Here is a 7,634-nt window from a genome sequence, read left to right on the forward strand (position 1 = left end):
GATGCAGAGCGCAATAACAATGCGCGCTGCACTAAGGACACAGGATCTCCCACACCTTGGTGCACCAGTACTTATAACCCCGTGGAAACAGCACACAGCCAAAAGCATAGTTACATGCATTTCAGAAATAAAAAAACCTCCACTTTTCTTGGTCAAAAATTTTCGCAACACCAGCTCGACCAGGAGGGAAAGACACCACAGCTCGTTGTTGCAGCTCATACTGAATGCAATAGAGCGCAAGCAATGCATGCATTGGCGACGGTAACAAGTGCAGTACTACAGAAGCATACGTTTGCCTGTCAATCAGTTTTTTGCCGTTTTAAGCACACATTTTATACCTCTATTCATCAAAGTTGTCATTTATATCCACGGGATGCTTCTACTAGTACTTTCACACATATGACTTAAAGGTAGCACTGAAAGCCAAAGAACAAAGTGCTTCCACGTCGAATGTTTCAGCATTTACGAACAAAACAGCACGTGTAGCTGTGCATGCTGTTCAATATATAAGCAAGCACTATTTCCTGAAATATATGTATGCTCCATTTACTGAGTGACCTGCTTATACCCAATAACTTAGTTTATTTTTCACCATGTGCTTGCATTGAATATTCCACAGGCATTATAAGTTAAGATACCAGAATAACAATAAGCTAGTCTAAGGTTACCTAATTGAACAAAATCATTGTAAAATTTGTGGCGAAATGTCAGAAGTATTAATTTCATTCAAGAGAAATGGTTACATAATAATGTTTGCACATTTTAAAAGTAATAAGGAAGATGAGTAAAACCGTACCAATATAAAGACATAAGCACCGAATAATGGCACAGGCTTGTTCAATTAAATTTTAAGCAGAACAGTTTTTTTAAATAACCTCACTACGAACTATCACATGTTTTCATTCGAAAAGCACTGCATCTTATTATAAAGCACAAAAATAACTGGTCACATAAGTAAGAACAAGTCTGAGTGTGTCTTTAACACAAGGATAGAAAGTTGGGCGAGTTGGTACAGTAACATGATCTTGGATTGTAGCGCGAAGTGACATGGACACAGGCTAGAAGCAGACAGGATGAGCACTAACTCTCAGCTAAATTTTTATTGAAACTACGAACACACACACACACACACACACACACACACACGCACACGCACACACACACACACATATAGGTGACTGCAAAAAACCGCAGCACATCATGACTATTGAATACATAGTAGTAACATGAAGACGACAAACAAAAGCTATCAGCCATCAACTGCATGGCAAATCTGAGTGCAAGCTATTCTCTTATCAAGTATACCTGTAGGCATTGCGACCAATGTGCTCCCAAGATGTACGAGGCATTAGTCATTGCATAGTTGTAAGGACATGGCAATCCTAGGATGATTATGTTCTTGAGGCGTTTTTCCCCACTTTCCATCTTTTGAAACGTGTATACTTTAGTCATGAAAACAAAAATGCTACAACTGGCGTGTGATAAGTTTTGCATCTTATTTCCTAGCAGCTCATTGAAACGAGCCACGATGACAAATTTAAATGCTGTTACCTCATCAGACATTCAAATTTCTTAAACACAAACAAAACCAGATAGGCATTAGAGTGAGCATCACTTAAATACATTACACTGGTTTAATGTTATTGCACCACTTTGTGCCAGGTAAAAACGTTAGAAACACAAAAAATGTTAAGATTCTACGGCCAACCGTGAAAACTAAATAAAAAAATCATTAAGCTTTCTTAAACGGGTACAGGAGCTTTACAACTGGCCGTCTTGGTGATGGACACGCAGATAGATGAGCAGCCATTCCACTGAGACGAGAATGTTGAGGGCTTCGCATGGAAGTCTGTGAGACGCTGCAGAGTAGTTCTTGGTCCACGTGAAGGAGGTTGCTTGCATACACGTCTGGGCCACCATACTGAATGCATGGTGTTACCGGAACCTTTTCCCCCTGCATTGTGGTAAAAAAGCATGGTTAAGTTTATACGATATTTAATATGCACAAAAAAGAGGTGAGGCATGCAGACAGGACACGAGAGTAGAGAAGTGAACACGAACGCGAAAAACATGAAAAATTTCATTAAATTGTTTTATTAGATCAAATTTTTTATACTATGTGTCATTCATTATGAGGGTTCATAACCGCAACACATTTAATATATAAGCAGGTAGAATTATCGGTTTGGTCAGTTTGTACAAGCTCGTTTGAGGCAAGAAACCGAGTTTCACAAACACAACCTCAACATTATTGATTGAAAAAGGAACACCTCACATGGCATGCAGTCCTGTGAGTGGGAATTGCACAGTTCAAGAAAAACAAATTAAAACTCACAGACCGATCCTGAAAAAGGAATAAGCACCTGCTACTGCAAAAAGCGAATTAATTGATAGGTTTTAGTAGCACAAGGGCATCTTTGGCCAATGAACGCCAAGTCTATACTGCAAAAGATAAACTTAGTGCATCTTTACAAAGCAAATATATAAAGATGACTAATGCCTCTCTGCACTACAGTTGCTTTGCTCTAGCGTGAAGTCATTTTAATGCATGCACACGTACATACACATGCTACATCCAAATGTAACAGCTGCAGAATTAAAATTCGGCAGCAACAAAGTCGCAACCTTTAACCACTGATCTCAAGCTGTACTAGTGACTGGAGTTAGTACCAATATCGCCAATGACGAGTTGCACTCTTTCTGCCCGATGTTATGCTGCTCTTATGTCAAAGATGAGTTACAGTCGGCATTGAGGGAAAGCTGCCCTCAAGAGCAGCTCTTTTTGTGTTATTTCTAACCAGAGACCAATGAATTAATATATGTTTAGAATGAGAATGACACCGAAAAATTGAGTACGTAAAAAATTTGGTACATTTTTCCAGAATTAACTTGGGGGTTAACGGCTAAAGCGGCAATCCAGACACTAGAACAAGTTTCGACATCTTTGCTACCAGTGAATGCTAGAAAATATGTTGGCATTCTGTAGTTTTGTCCAACAATGCAAAAGGAATTCTTAATAACTGAGGAAATAAATGGAAGAGTATCATGAAGTATATTTCGTGAATGTAATGCAGAATCACTCAACTTCTGTTACTATATAATCTCCACTTGATTAACCTGCACTTTCTGAACTAGTTCAGGAGGTGCTGCATTTCACTACTCATTCCACCAGTTCAACGTGGCAGCAACTGCACGTTGTGATTTGTTTTACTTAGTGCAGGCTTTGTACAGGGCGAGTTCACAGCATTCCCTGCACTTGGCCGAAAGGTAGTGCATGTTTACGCAGCAGGTGTGGTGCCGCTTCTGCACGAGCGAGGCGCAGAAATCAGTCTCATACAATAATTACTAGAGGGAACTCTGACGTTAGTGTCCACAGGAGATCAAACAAGAACGGCTGTACCAGCATGGAAATTATGGGAAGTACATGGATTTGCCTAAACTTCGTCTGTTTGGCTTCAAACGGCTTTGTGACTTTGTAAACTAGTCAGTTTCAACAATATACTGTGTAATAAATAAATAAACATTAAAATCGTCCGAGGACAGGATTCAAACACAGGAACTCTAGAACAGAAGTCTGATATTGAAACCATTAAGCCACGGAGCATGTAACGACAAGCGAGTGCAACGCCCTGATGAACTTATCGCGGGCATACCAGTGCCTTGAGACGCTTGGCGCCCTTCGATTTGGCTACCTGGACAAGCTCAATCGTTGCAATTAATAGCAATTGTGCGTGTTGGCGCCGTCTTCTGCACTTCGAAGAGTATAGACTGCGCTGAAATTTACGAGAATAAGGTTTATATAGCGTATAATATACGAAGCCACAAGAACGTCTGAATTCACAAGCACGAATATCAGACAAATTCATGTGCTTCCCATCATTCCCATGGTGGTACGACTGCAGCGCCAGAGTTCCCTCTAGTAATTACTGCAAGAAACTTTATGGCAGAAAAAACCGAAGTGCCTCGCATTTTGTTCTGGAGTAATCAACTAAGTTTTGCTAGTCCCAGAAATCTTACTGGTTATTATTTCCAAGTTTTAGTGCAGTCACGTCTTGTAGGCAATTGTGGTATTTTGCATAAACATTGCAAAGCCAACTGTGATGAATGTTCACTCTGGTAAATTGTTTATGATCGAGTAGCATAGACTACTGAAGCAATCTCTGGAAGGCAAGTGAAGTAATTTTCTTATTAGCAGCCTTTAAACAGCATTCGAGCATATGACACATGCACCTCAGATATGCAGATATTTCCTTGACTCAGCAAGAAGCGATGCTTCATGTTCCACGAGGCTTTTTCTATCAAAGCAGTATTGGTGCTCTCTAAAAACAATGCCAATGCAGATGATCCAAATAATGTTCAGGGGCAACAGTTATGCCTGAAATCATGCTAGATTAGTTTTTTTAAACACATGCTCAGACCATGTTAGAAGTGCTTCTTAATATCCTCCTATTTAGTAGACTGGTCATATATCTGTACACAAAGGCTACTAATTAGGTCCCATGCTATGTCATATTAACAAAAACTTCACTTAGTAATACACATGCTATGATAAGATTTGAGACCACATTGAGATGCTGAACAAGGTGAATTCATTATTTTTAAAATGAAGCTCCTGTTCATCCAAACGAGAAGAAAGGATACTGAGGGTCAAAATTTTTCTGAATCACAGCTGGAAGATGCCAGGAAAGGCATGTGGAAACTTATTTGTAATTTTCTATTTAAATGTAGAAATGGTAAAAAAAAACAACCAGGCATGGGGGGAGAACGAACCTACAGCCTTTGCATTAGGCATGCGATGCACTAACCACTGTGCCATCGAGGCAGCATTCAACCGTCCACTATGGCCCCTCAGATTGTTGAAGCTCGAACACGGCCGTAGTACCACAGTGGTTAGTATATCACATGCGTAATGTGAAGGTTATGGGTCCATTCCCCACCCACAGGTGGATATCTTTTAATCCACTTTCACTTACCTAGAATTTATCATTTCTATACTTCATATAAAAAACTTAAAACATGTTCCTGTAGGCTGTAGGCTCATTCCTGTAGGCTCATTCCTGTAGGTTCCTGTAGGCTCATTATCTGCTGGCTTCTTCCAGTTCTGTTACTTCCAACACTTATACATATTCTAATCTGGTAAGTAAACAGTTCTGCATGATGCTGGAATGCAATATAAAACATTATTGCAGGGCCGTGTTATGTAGAATGCCTTACATTGCCCAGGCAAGGTGTATTTGTCAATCTGAAAAAAAAAACAATTCCCACTTTAGGCAGAAATGCTGTGTACTGCTGTGTGCAACAGGATTTAACGAAAACAATTTGTTCAGAAATAAAGCCACCAAACAACGAGGAAATATGAAAACTAGATGAAAATTTGTGCAGTTGCATGTTAAAAATTTAGCACAGCAACAGATGAAGACATAATGAAGGAAGCGCGTGGATGGTTTCTTTTGGACACACGAGGCAATATACTTGAAAGATGCTTATAAGCTTACACGTGGAGAAATATTTTTATGTAGCAGCTAAACTACGAACAGGCCTAGAACACACTGATACAAGGTGTCGAGCATGTAAATCTTATCATGCCCTTAAGTCAAAGAAACATGGCTGTTTCTCATGATTCGCTACACATGGCTGGCTCACACAACTTAGCCACTTCTATATATGCCTTGTAATTACCAGGTGGTCTGTATGACATGTGCAAGCTTTAAATATGTACAAGTGCCACGTAGCTGGACAGCACCAAGGTAATGTCGTTTTCCATCGTTTTAAGGAAGTGAAACCAATTCTCGCATTTTTCCTAATTAGGTAATTAGTTAATAACGATTACTTAACTGCTCAAATATTATATTCAAAGCAAAAGTGTCAGTGCGAAAATTGTAGAGCATCCTGAAAAATTCCCAATCCAGCTTTCTACTGCTCAATAGGTGCAACAAATTTTTCTTTCAAGCTTGAAAGAAGCCAGTGAACACATGCAAGAAGTGCCGTGCAACTAACCGCTCGTGCACCTGAACACCATTTGGCTCCTCCTGTCATGCTTGAAAAAGAAACTTTTTGAAAAGAATATTTTAGAAATTGATTAATTATTGCTGACTATGTTTTAGGCAAAATGCATGAAATAGTGTGACTGCCACCTCCATTTCCGGCGACATGAATTGACTCCATTTTCATGTCCAAATCCAGCTATACATGGTGCATGTTTTGAGCTGGTTCTGTAATTTAGGCTGGTTTTGACTAATTGAAGCTTCGCACTTTAATAATGGAGTCAGGTTAAAAAGAAATTGGTACATAAAGGGTCGCTGTCAGTACTCCATACTCCTTTAACTTAGTGAAAGTGCTTGTGAGCCAAGAAGTTGGTAGTTCTAAGCAGTATTTCTCATTTTGACCTGATGTTATAGCCCACTTACTATGATGCCATGCTGCTCAGTCATGCTGGTCCCAGCTTCAATCTAGGCCATGGCAGCTGCCCTCCAATGAGGGTAAAATGCAATAACGCTTATGCACTTAGATTCAGGTGTACATTAAAGAAGGCCAGGTTCCCAAAACTTCAGGTTGTGACTTTGGAATATAAAAGCCCATAATTTAATTTTAAAATCTAAAGGTGCTTTATTAGGAGCAGGGGCATCATCTTGAGCTTTTACTGCACTGCCATGACACCAAGAATCTCCAAGTAAATAAAAACAATTTCTTAGACAATGTACATATCTTGCAAACATTTACAAACACTTCTCTGCATGCACCTCTGTTGCTGTTATATTTAGATCCGTATGCCAAGGCGGGTTATGATGTTAGAACATCTTTCAAACCTGTTTTTTTTTACCGCTTTAAAGTTGTTGGTTACTTTGCATCTCATTGTGTCGAACGCACATATCAGTGCATCAATTTCTTCAGAAAGTGCACTCCTCTTTATTTATTTGTGCATGCAAAAAGGGTTCAGAAGAACTGCTTTCTGAAGGTCTGTATAACAACAAAAAACAATTCTATGTAGGCTGCACAAAGATCAAGGATTGGTTTGTAAATATGTTATTTAGTTCTTAAATAAAGAGGCACCTGTCAGTATTCTGTTCCAAAGTAAAAATTGCCCCTACCTGGCTCTGCTTCAGTTTCCGATGTTGATGGTCCATTCGGGGGCACTCAACTGATAGGCTGCACTTTGGCGATGTCGGGTGTGCTGTCACCAGACCCAAGGTCGATCGACATCCTCACCAAAAGTCGCGTCCAAACGCTATAAAAGAAATATCTCATCATTTTGCTATCAGTTTTGTCATCTTGCGTGTTTCACACACGGCCGTCAGTGGAATATTTCGTCACTTGGATACTCAAAGAAATTCAAGCATTTTCTGGCAGCCAAGCTGATGATGATGATGTGTGGTGTTTTATGGCGCAAGGGCCAGGTTTGGCCAAAGAGCGCCACGACAAGTGGTAATGTTGACGATGTATTATGGAAGATGTACCTTGACTGTAAACTGGCCTAAAAATTGTCGCTGTAAAGTGCGTAAAATCTACGTGCTATAAAATTATGGCGATGACTAATCACGAATACTATGAACATTAAAATCCATCGTGGAAGAATGATGCAAAATAGAAAACATATAGGATGGTAAAATTACTTGGAGCACTGCTGCCTCGCCAGA

The 7,634-nt window shown here is 39.7% G+C and overlaps 1 long non-coding RNA gene across 1 annotated transcript; it reads right to left on the bottom strand.

Moving 5' to 3' along the window:
• Positions 1 to 1,448: 1,448 nt before the first annotated feature.
• LOC142590982 (uncharacterized) lies at positions 1,449 to 7,418 on the bottom strand. The gene is made up of 2 exons (XR_012830298.1): positions 7,089 to 7,418; positions 1,449 to 1,954 (listed from the first exon to the last, which is right to left on the bottom strand). It is a non-coding gene; the product is annotated as an uncharacterized LOC142590982 (long non-coding RNA).
• Between the last annotated feature and the right edge of the window lie 216 nt (positions 7,419 to 7,634).

Source organism: Dermacentor variabilis, chromosome 8 (genome assembly GCF_050947875.1).
Source record: "Dermacentor variabilis isolate Ectoservices chromosome 8, ASM5094787v1, whole genome shotgun sequence".
NCBI lineage: Eukaryota > Metazoa > Arthropoda > Arachnida > Ixodida > Ixodidae > Dermacentor > Dermacentor variabilis.